The following is an 11,683-nucleotide window of genomic DNA, read 5'->3' as shown; positions in this document are numbered from 1 at the left end:
ATGCTATTAATGTAGCTATAGAGACATTTATAAACCCAGCACAGAAATGGAAGCTTCTTTTGAAGCCTGTTGTCTCTTGCAGTACTGCCAAGAGGGGGGAATCAGAAAGGACTGATCATATTTGTTCTTCCACAAAGAAGCCCCTTTCTCCCCCGGGCTGAGTGTCTTTCAAGGAAACCAAACATTTTCTACCAGCAATAACAAAGCTTCGGTCTAATCGGAAGGGAACAAGAGGAAAAGGCTTGTCAATCATGTCATAGGTAACCTGCAGTCCTGCACAGAGCCCAGACCAGGTGCTCTCTTGTAGCCCAGGAAAACGCAGCAGCCACACGTATGGAGCACGGGGTGCAGCAGAGCAGTGGACAGGACTGCAGCTCAGCCGTGCATGGGGCGCTGCCAAGGGCAGGAGGCTGAGCTTGGAGCTGGAGGAGCGTGTGCTGGCTCAGCGGGGCGCCTCTGTCCCAGCCCCGGCATTTATTTGCTGCCTTGGAGAATTTTCTGCCTAATTAACAAACTAGGTGGGGGGTTCCTTTGTCTTCCAGACCACCGGGTCACAGACCAAAAGAGCTTCCTTTGCTTCTCACCCTGACTTGATTCTGTGATCGCTGCTATTGTCAGGAAAGCACTGGGCACGTTCTAATCATCCTCAAAGCTTTATTTATTCAACTGCAGTTCCAGATTATGCATGTAAAGAAACCTGCACTGTCTCTTAATACCCTGCAAACTGCTAAGGAGGGCTCTGCAGTTTGCACCACAGGAGGGATTCAGCATATGTCACCAAACAGGCACCCACGCAGCAGGTCTCTGAGCCGGTAGTGGCGTGGGGAGTGTTGGGTGCTGGCATTTCCTCCTGGGGAAAGGCATAATTACAAGGAGGAGGAAAGCAAAGTAGTTTGGGGCACTGACACAGATCAGAGGAAAGACACACCATGGGCAACAGCTTCTTGTAAAAGGGGCTGCAGCTGCTTTTATCTAGTGGACCAAAAGGAAGACACAATGGAAGGTCACTATGGAAAGACAATATGGAAGGTCACCGCTTGGCTGGAAAAGCCGGGACCCGCTTTAGAGGCAGGAAGCTGCCATGTGCAGGAGTACAGCTCAGTCGCTGCAGCTCTTTCAGGCGTTTCTCTGCACAGAGAAGCACAACCAGCTGTCTGCCCATCCTGCTTCTGGCTATGTTACTGCTGCTCCTTCACGGACCACACACACCTAAATATTGAACAAGGCAAAAGGACCGAGGGATTTAAACCACTCCAACAGCAGCTGTGCTGGATAAAAAAGCATGGAAGATGTTCTCACTCAGATCAGCGTAAATCAGAAATACCTCCACTGACAAAGAGGCAGCGAAGTCTGGCCAGGTGAAGAAGGCTGGAATCAAGCTGACAACAATTAGGACTCTTTTACTACTTTTCTCCTCCACTCCAGTTGTTTACCTCTGCCTCCCTGCTTGCTCGCTGCTTTCGCCATGTCAACTAGAACATATTTGCTCACAGTTTCACGAATCCTTTCTTCCAGAGCCTTCTTGAAACGTTCAGATTTCAGTCACGGGGGTTTGCCTTTAGATTTCAAGCTCCTCAGGGCAGAGACAATGTCAAATCAGTATGAAGCATTGTGCATACTAATGAGGCTATACAAACAGTAACTGTACATATAGTTAACACAACTTTCCCAATCCACATCCTTTAAGCATTTTGTAATCCAAATTGCCAAGAACCAAGGGCAGAAAGAGCAGGGATATCCTGCTACTTCCATTAGATTTTACAGCTAACAAAGTACTTTTTCTGGTGTGCCAAAGCATATTCAACTCAAGCAGGGCCACACACTGTGCTCTGTAATCAAGAGATCTTTCTTCCCTTCTGCCATGCTTCTTAAATCACTGCCTTCAGTCACTCACAATGTGTCGCACCCTGGAAAGAATTATTAAGACTCCATAAAAAGGCTGTAATATTACAACTTCTGGCAGTGGCCCTCATAAACCAGTCACCTCGGTACAGGATTTTTGGCAGGTATTTATGCTTAATTTTCTATATAAATGGCTATTTTATTGAGAATCCACATATAGTTGCTTGATATTTCACTTAAGCGTGGATGAACTTTGAACAGACACCTCCTCTCATAGTGGGTGCTGTGCTTCTGGACCCAGAGCAGACACAGGGGACTGCAGAAGCCAGCACCCAGAGAATACAGCCTCCTCTTCCACAGGATGGAGAGAAGGAGGTTATCAGTGGGGCTACATGAAGTACATCCCAAAATGACATCATGACTTTAGATAGACATTTGTGAGGACTACTTCATTGAATACTTCAGGATGGACAGCTGAAGGCCACGTTGTTCAGACACCTTCCTGCCTCCCAGATGGCAGACACTGAGCAAGATCTTGTGCTGCTGAGGTGACCTTTTCTGCTCCCCTGAGTTCATCCTCCCAATTTCAAATGTTAGTGCTTTAATGTCAGAATCTAACACAAGTCAGCAGTTCAAAGGTGAAAAGCATTTTACAATAGAATGAAAATCGTAACAGTGTTCAGGAGGCTCAAAATGACTCATTTCCCAAGGGGAAATTACTGGTACTCTCTCTCCAGCAACTCTGCTGGTGTCAGTGTCATTAAAAAGAGGGAGTGGGAAGACAGATAAACAAAGTCTTAAAAAGCAAGTATGTTCTAACTAGTGGTTATCGCTGCACTTAATAATTAGGGTACTAATTAAGAGGGTAAGTAATACACTAGCTATTAGCTGCTAGTAATTAGTGGTTTTTTTTCTCTAGATAATAACAAGCTAAAAAGAAAATATAAAGACCTGAATCCATTTTGCCTTTCACCCTGTTCACATCATGAAAACCTATTACACAAATTAATATTTATCATTAGCACCACAAAGCCATACTTTCGTATTTTGCAGCATCATGTCACTCAGCATTTCAAAGTGTGGTTTTTTTACATGCACAGACTAGACCTTCATGATGTCTAATGGGATTACTGCATAAATCAACTCCTTAATCCAGCCAGCCTTAACACTGGCACAACAAGGTAGCTAAGAGATGCATGCACACAGACAATCCAGAGCCAGGCAGGATAATGCTACCTTAGGAGGGAGAAAGCACAGAGAAAGGCTTTCTAAGAACAAGGTAAACATTTATCAGAGCAGTATTCTCATAGGTGGGAGACCTGGATTTAAATGCCTGCAGCTAAACCAGACAGGGAGTGGATTGTGTCATATACTTGCCAGGTTGTGCTTGAGGATAATTTACCCCATGATTTACAGTCCTTTTCTCTGTGACACAGGGTTTTCCTCTTTTCCCCTTAAACCATGGCCCTGCAAATGCTGTAAATGGAGAGCAATGCTCAGGTCCAGCTGTGTTACAGTCAAACGAGGGGGGTGATTTCCTTATAGAATCATAGAATCATAGAATAGTTAGGGTTGGGAAGGACCTCAAGATCATCTGGTTCCAACCCCCCTGCCATAGGCAGGGACACCTCACACTAAACCATCTTACCCAACGCTTCATCCAACCTGGCCTTGAACACTGCCAGGGATGGAGCACTCACAACCTCCCTAGGCAACTGATTCCAGTGCCTCACCACCCTAACAGGAAAGAATTTCCTCCTTATATCCAATCTAAACTTCCCCTGTTTAAGTTTTAACCCATTACCCCTTGTCCTGTCACTACAGTCCCTGACAAAGAGTCCCTCCCCAGCATCCCTATAGGCCCCCTTCAGGTACTGGAAGGCTGCTGTGAGGTCTCCACGCAGCCTTCTCTTCTTCAGGCTGAGCAGCCCCAACTTCTGAGCCCCAACTGAGCAGCCTGTCTTCATATGGGAGGACCCAGCACAGGCTGACCTGCCCCTCCCTTGGGGTCTTCTGTGCAGTTATAGCCTCAGTGGTGATCAGACAGCAAAAACTGATCAAACGTGATGTTTCATGGATATCTCTTCAAGCTGCCACAGGCGGGCCCATAAGCAGGTGATATCCAGTGGGGGTAGCTATGCAGCCTTTTGGTTGTTAGCAGGAAGGAGCAAACCTCCCCATCACCCTCCACTTACTGTGCCTCTGCTCACTTTGTTGGAGTGCAAGAGCTGCGTCCCTCGGTGTTAAGCAAAACCTGAAAAAGCATGCGAGTTGTGCACTTCAGATGCCGGCCACTGGGACCATACTGGAGCTTGTGGGAAGCTCCCCCATAGGAACATGAATGGTATGGATGTGGGTTCCCAGCATCTGAGGTCTTACCTCCACATCCATGGCACCACAGCACTCACTGATGAAGATACAGCGAGTGATATAACTGCTCAAAAAGAACCACAACTTGGGAAAGCAATTAGCCATATGGTTGGTTTTGACTACTTATGCAGAATAGAAGATGCTTGAATTATGTGAATTGGGTTAAAAGTAACTAAACAATAAAGAATTTGAAAATTCATGCATTTCTGATTTTCTGGAGAAAAATGATCAGATGACTATTGGCTTGTACATGTTGCTTTCTTTTGCTGATTTCAGAGGGTTTATTAAGATGATAAAAATACTTAATGCTGAGCTACATTTTGTGTGTTCACTTTTAAAATAAATCTTTGTGTGGGTGTAATTTAGGCTGTGGGTAGATTAATACTCTGGGGTTTGCCCATGGATAAGAATATCCATGCAGCTATATTAGTTAAAACAAATCAATAATTTAAATGTAATATCTTGCTAAAGCACCTTTTCTTTTAACTAAAAGATATGTCAGATTGCTCTGTCACCGGACACAATGTGGAGGTGTTAGACATGACTGAAACAGAGTCTTGTCGGGGGGGGTAGAAGACAACAGCCACTCTAGCTACCTAGGTTACAGAAATGTAATGAAAGACAACACAGAAAAGTTACATCTTCCACTGCTTTTAGACTTACCTCCCACACGTATCTTCTCACACACTTGTAGAAAGCACAGGAATGGTTCTTTCCTCGACTTTTCAAAAAAAGAACCCAAACCCCAATACCTGAAACAATGAAATCAAGAGTGGTTATCTGCTAACATTGCATTCCTATGCTCTCATACATTTCCGTACTGCTTTATGAGCAGACACGCATATGTGCACACACACTGGTCCCACTGGGAGAACAGGGTTATTTAACAACCCCACGTAACTCAGAGCAAATACGAGCTTCTTAGATTATTTTTTTTTTTAATTTGTATTACTTAAAATGCATCAGTTGCTCAATGTGAAATTGTTGGTGAGTAAACAGTCGGTAGCATTATAGAGAGCCACTCTTCATAAAATTCTAATTATCCCTTTCCTATTTGTTGTGACATGCCCTCGCACTGATTATGGGCTTGGACTGATGCCCAGCCTTCGAAAATGCAAAGTAAGCACAAGAGGTTTGTATAAGCTCCAGCTGGTTTCTGTGCATGGCTGGGACATTTTGTGAAGCCGCTGCAAGTGGAGGCAGCCCAGACTGTCTCACCTGCTTCTTCTCATGCTTTGCTCACCGCAGAGCAATCCGCATTTCTCCCCATTGCAGAAAAGCACCAGTGGGTTTGGAAGCATCCAAGTCACAATGTCTCTTTCAAATCAGCATGGGGCTTTTTGTGTCCCAATTTTTTTGTGTCTGAGTGTGCAGGCTAAAAGACTTCCAACTGTTGTACAGACAACCAACCACTCCTCAACCCTGAGAGCTGAGGAAGCCCACCTCACAGGACATGGTGGGTGCAACCCACTGACCATCCCCACAGCTCAGTGAGTGGTGCAGTGTGAGCAGCAGTAAGGCTCTATGGGGCCTTATTAACCACTAGAGCAGCTCTAACATACTGTATTGTGTATTTAACCTCGAGGCTATTACCATTATCCAGCTAAGCCAAATGAATGCAGTAGAAAAACATTTACAGTTGCTGGAGGATTAATGTTCTGAATGATGCATGGATTTTAGAGAAAATGCCTTTGATTTATATTATTCTATACTAGGAAATATTATTTCAATTAGTAATCATTAATTTTGATTTAGTACATTACATTCTGGATATAGCAGGTTTATTATGATTATATCACCTAACTTATTATGATATATATTTACTGTAATGGGAATATATATTAATCAATAGATAGACTGATTAACTACGGACTATTAACTACACTACAACACTGGAATAACACAATCAAGCCAGTAACAGACACAGAGTATTGTCAGATGTTGTGAATGATATATCTAATTCTGAATTTTACCCTGGAATAAATACAAAAACTAAGCAATGATTATCAGGTTCAGAAATGAATATGTCTGTTTTAACAGGCAGCATGTCAGATGTAGTAGCTAAGCTAGTTGCCCAGGGAGTCCAATTCTTCTCCAAGTGGATGATTTATATATTTTAATATGAAATGTATCACTCTCCAAACAGTCTCTTTCAGAATGTGATATATACCTGTCAAGGACATTTTGATGCTGTAATACATTGTCTTATTTGTTTCAGAAGAATCCATTTCTAATTCTTTACGTGCTTCCGGTGTCAGAACGATACCAGTAGTATTTTTCATATGATGGCTACACCAAACATTTGCTTATAAGGAGAAATTAGACCCTGGTAATACTTCCTTTCCTGCTTTGCTCCTAGGCATGCCCCATGCTGCTGCCTGGTGACACAGGAAGCTGCTAAAGAAATAGAGAGCTTTACCCAGAAAGACACTCTTTCCCCCCAGTCTTCAAAGAAAGGTGTGCAAGCCCTAAGACTGAAGCCAGAGGGACAGGACCTCTAATCCCTCACAAGCCCTTGGGAAGGCTGCTTGTGAGCTTGTTCCACTGTTAAGCTTACAAAAATGTGCATGGAGCTAATGCAGGAGAAAAAACCCTGTTTGGCTCTCAGGTCTGAAAGAATTCCTGCAAAGTTTCGTGCAGGGTTCTGGCTGCCTTTTCAAAGTTCAGTTTCAGTGGCACTCTACTGCCTTGATGGATGGTGCTCCTATGCTGAGTAAATAAAAACAGCGCACTGGGACAGGCCTCCCAGATCATCTAAGAAGCCCCTAGGTGCACAGGCAAGACAAGAACCTCTGGGTGCTCCCTCCTTCCAGCCTGTGAATTATTTTACACGTTTAAGTCAAAAGATCAGGACATTCCCAGGTGTCACATGGAAGGAAACCAGTGCCTGGCTGTAACAGGCATGAGAAGAGGGATGCCACTGAAGAGGCCAAGCTCCAAGATATGGCCCAGATCAAGGATCCTATACCTTATTAACATCCCATCAGCATTCCCACAGCAGCAGACCAGCAGCTCACATGTTCTTTTCCATGCTGGGTACTGTGGCCTGGGGTGAGAGGGGAGAGAAGACATTTGGCTGATTGTTGGATGATAGGCAACATGCCAAGCACCTACTGTCCCAAAAGGGGAAAGGGAATTGCCACCTGTGATTACAAATCATGCCAGTGGCAGAAGGACTCTTTCAGCTGAGACCAAAAAAAGTACTTCTAGCTCAGCAAAAGTAACTGGAAAACTGGAGAAATGCAGAAGAGGGCAAATGACTTTTTGATTACCAAAACCGAACTCCTCTACTCTTCTTTCCCAAAAGTAGATCTAGAGGACACAAATTCAGCTACAGGATGTCCAGGGCCGAGTGCACCAGAAAGGCTACTTTTTGCAGTGTAAGCAAAAGTGCTACTTAGCATCTGAAGAGCATATGCAGCAGAGGAAAATATAGGCTAGTTCCAGCAATAAAAAAACCCAACAAAAAACAGCTCCAGAGTGTAGATGTGAAAACCATATGCAGGTTTCTAAGTAACCAGACCAATTTTTCTGATGTGTTGAGGGCTGACTAGTTCCCACAGAAATCAATAGGAGATGTTGATTGCTTGGTACTTTTGAAAATCAGGCCAACTCCTCAGGAGCATAAGTAGGGGCCTGAAATGCCTGATTATGGCCCATTTGAAGTCTGAGCCTCACTACACAGCAATGTGCCTGCTGTTCAGAAACATGCCTCACAACATGCACATCCTCTGCAAGGATGAAAGAACAGCCCTCCCTGCGACAACCAGGCTGGGGACAGAAAGCTCTATTTCCACCATCACCACACACTCCACCCCACCCCCCTTTTATAAAACTGAATACACTAGCTTCAGTTCTGAAAGAGGAAAAATCTTTTTATAGATGCTGCAGTACATAATCAAACACTCTATGTGATATAATGCAGAGATAAAGTAATGGAAACCTAAATTTGCAGGAAAATAAAAGCCATGATGTGCACATAACTGTGACCTGTCCTAACCTACTCATAGGCAGAAAGTAAAGCCATAAGGTAAGGAAAGGGTGGCACAAAGAAAGTTACATGCAAGCCTTTCAGAATATATTTCCTAATCAAAAAATCCTCCAAATATTTGCTGTGAAGCTTTATCTTCCTAGTGCTGGCTACAGGCATGCTTCAATAAGCACCATGGCCGGGTTGGGGCAGGTCATGTGCTCAGCCCTTGTTTCCTTTATTACCGTTCGGTACCTAACGGTTGAATTGGAAAACGCATCGCGTCCTTCCATGAGCACCTTGCCACCTGATGCATGCTCTGGCATCTGTAAGTAGTGATTTACTGCTGAATCACACAACAAAACTGACTATGGCCTTTATAAATTCATAAATCCTGAGTAGGACAGCTTTCCTATTATGGCTGCAGTATTGTTTCAGTGTGAAACTCGCGTTGCTGAAGGAGAGACAATAAATCGTGAGGCTGGGAAATCCATTGTATTTATATATGAGGCTGCTTTTGGTCTCCATTTCCTAGTCACAAATAAACTGATATCTTTTGAGTTTGCCACCGGGATATTTATAGATTGCAAATGGTGACACATTAAATCAATTGGCCTCTGTATTTTCTCCGGGATCTTTTATTGTTTCCTGCAAGTCAATGTGAATATTTTCCCCATCTTACAGATTCTTCTCCATGTGGAGAGAGTCTGGATGAGCTTAGGCTTTCTTCACACTCTTCCTTTATACTTATGAGTCTGTGATTTATTCATGTGTTACCAGCCATGCCCTTCTTGCAGCAGACAGAAGCAGCATGAGAAACTTTTTATTATATGGCTTTTATGTTTGTCACTTTTCTCTCTTCTACCTGTGAATGCTTCCCCTTGAAGTTATTTATATAACAATCCCAGAAATCCCTATTATAGCACTTATAATAATGATTAGTCAAAGAATTTTTGGCAGTACCATTGTATCTAGGATGCGGTCTTGGCCCAGGCCCAAAGGCGTTAGACGCAGTCTCATCACAAAATGTGTATTTTCTCAAGTCCAGTTGCCACACAGTACAAACCATTACATGGGAGCTGAGAGTATATCACCACCTGGATGTTGCCAGATGGTGATACACTCTCCTCTGGTCCCCCAAAATTCAGTACCAATAGTTTTAGAAGAAGACACTAGGGAACATCTCCCACTATAAAATCACTCAAAAAGTTAAGAATGAAAGTAAGGCCATGAAACTTACCTGAGCTGTGTGCCAGCTGAGTGAAGGATACTCCTTCCTTTCTGAAACAAATCAACAACAGTGCTGGTGAATGGAGTCGCCCTGTATTTAATATCAAAGAAGATAAAACCCAACATATCAGTAGCTAACTTGATGGAAACAACAGCAAAATAAATCAGTATCTTTTTTCATCTAATGCCAATTGTGTCTTTAAGTAGTGGACATTCAAAAGACAGGATCTATCTGTATATTGCATATACTTCGGTGTACTGCTGCTTTTTATTCACATGCTCAAAATGGCAGTAAGGATCCAGGATTTGTATTTTGTTTTGTTAAAGTAAATGCATTTATGCTAAAAGACTCAAAACAAATTCTGCTTACCTCTGAAACAGTGTAATGTTTCAATTACTAAAATAAGAGAAGTGGGGTGTTGAGTAGTGCAGCTTATCCTTCTGCTTTATTAACTACTCCTCTGCAGTACCCAGTGAACCTTTAGAAATAGTTCCATAACTCTCTGCAGTCACATTTCTGTATCAGAATTCTGGTGTTCAGATCTTGTCTTTTCTGTATGTAGGCTGGAGCAGGATGTCTAATGATCATCTAGAGACCCAACACAGACACATCTGTTAAAAAGGAAGGCAAAAACTGTTTAAATTTCCTCTGCATCTGTCTAAACCAGAGCTTCAAAAAGGTGGTTGCAGCCAACAGTGGATGGAAGGCAGGCCTGGGAGCCAGAACACATTCAGGAGGAAGGACGGAGCCTCATGCGAGGCAGACGTACCTTCAAACCCAGCAGGAGGGTACTGAATTTGCTCTTGCAGCATACTGGACGCATTTTAATTTTCCCTGGTTTACATCTTAGTTTCTTTTTGTAAAATGCACCAACTGAAGTTAAATCTTCCCATGTAAATGTCTATGTCCTGGTTTCAGCTCGGATAGTTGATTTTTTTCCCTAGCAGCTGGTGCAGTGCTTTGTTTTGGCTTCAGTCTGAGAACAATGCTGATAACACACTGATGTTTTAGTTGCTGCTAAGTAGCACTTACCCTGATCAAGGACTCTTCAGTCTCTCATGCTCTGCCAGTGAGGAGGGGCACAAGAAGTCAGGAGGGAGCAGAGACAGGACACTAAACTAGCCAAAGGGGTGTTCCATACCACAGCACGTCATGCCCAGTATAGAAACTGGGGGCAGTTTGGCTGGGAGGGGCCAATCACTGCCTGGGGACAAGCTGGGGATCAGTCAGCAGGTGCTGTGCAGGAAGCAAGGGTCTCAGCACCTCTGCTTCCCCTTTATGCTTCGCCTCTCTAACTGTCAGGGGATGTCCAGCTGCAGCAGACAGGCAATAAATGCTAGGCCCAAAAGGGGCAGGAAAAGTGTGTGCAGTTTGAATTCTGGACTGCCTTTTTAGCTATGTCCTTTCTAGAGACAATGAAGGCACCTTCAGGTCATCTTCCAATTGCAGATCTAAAAACCTGAACCTTCACAGTCAAGTGCAATTAGCTACTCTGTAAAGCTCCAAAATGCAGCAATTAGACTGAACTCGCTTTTAAAGTCCCTGCTAGCAACTGATCTCTGCAGGAAAAGCATTTCACTCTCATTTTCAGTTATCTGTGGAGTACAACAATAGGAGGTGAAAGACACAGGTACTTTGCACCAAAAGTACATTGCACATGCGCTATTGTGTTCAGCTCACACAGCAAGCCCATGTTTAGATAAAGATGTTTTGATAAAAGGGCAACATGAGCTGTTGTAGGTAAAGAAACAAACTGCTGAAAAGCCAGGGAGATGATAAGAGCAGACTCTGCTGAGCTGTAGTGCTGAGCTGGAAGTACGATGGCTTTGCTAGCCAGATCAGGGGGAAGGGAGCTTTCCTACATTGCCTCGAAGCAGCTGATTTGAACGCTTCTGTAGCTTTTCATGCAGACAAGAAATTAGGTCAAAACTTTCTAGGAAATTTCTGAGGCCTGTTTCAGAACACAGTTCAAAAGATCAAAGGAGAGAAATTCTATAGAAACCTGTATGCAATCTCATGTGGAAATGAAACACTAACAGGAAGAAATCTTGTGACTGAATACTGCTGAGCTGACATCCAGGGGCTTACCTTTTTCAAAACCTCAGTACAGCTCTGCAGCAGCAGAATGTAAGGCAAAGAAAGTGAGTAAACTTAAAACAACCCTTCCATCAGCGCCCACCCCAAGGACAGAAACACCATTCATTTTGTTAACATTACGGCGTCGTTTCTCCCTGCTCCTATCTCCAGCAAGATCTTGGCTGCAAAGAGCC

At 43.6% G+C, this 11,683-nt stretch overlaps 1 long non-coding RNA gene across 2 annotated transcripts; it reads right to left on the bottom strand.

Annotated features, from left to right (window-relative positions):
• Positions 1-9,421: 9,421 nt before the first annotated feature.
• LOC136018544 (uncharacterized) lies at positions 9,422-10,271 on the bottom strand. 2 transcript variants are annotated; one of them, XR_010614474.1, is made up of 3 exons: positions 10,183-10,271; positions 9,783-10,024; positions 9,422-9,503 (listed from the first exon to the last, which is right to left on the bottom strand). It is a non-coding gene; the product is annotated as an uncharacterized LOC136018544 (long non-coding RNA). The 2 variants fall into 2 exon arrangements; XR_010614475.1 differs by having other exon boundaries at positions 9,783-10,001.
• Positions 10,272-11,683: the final 1,412 nt, after the last annotated feature.

The sequence above is a fragment of the Lathamus discolor genome, chromosome 7 (genome assembly GCF_037157495.1).
Source record: "Lathamus discolor isolate bLatDis1 chromosome 7, bLatDis1.hap1, whole genome shotgun sequence".
Lineage (NCBI taxonomy): Eukaryota > Metazoa > Chordata > Aves > Psittaciformes > Psittacidae > Lathamus > Lathamus discolor.
This window is presented reverse-complemented; position numbering and strand designations above follow the sequence as displayed.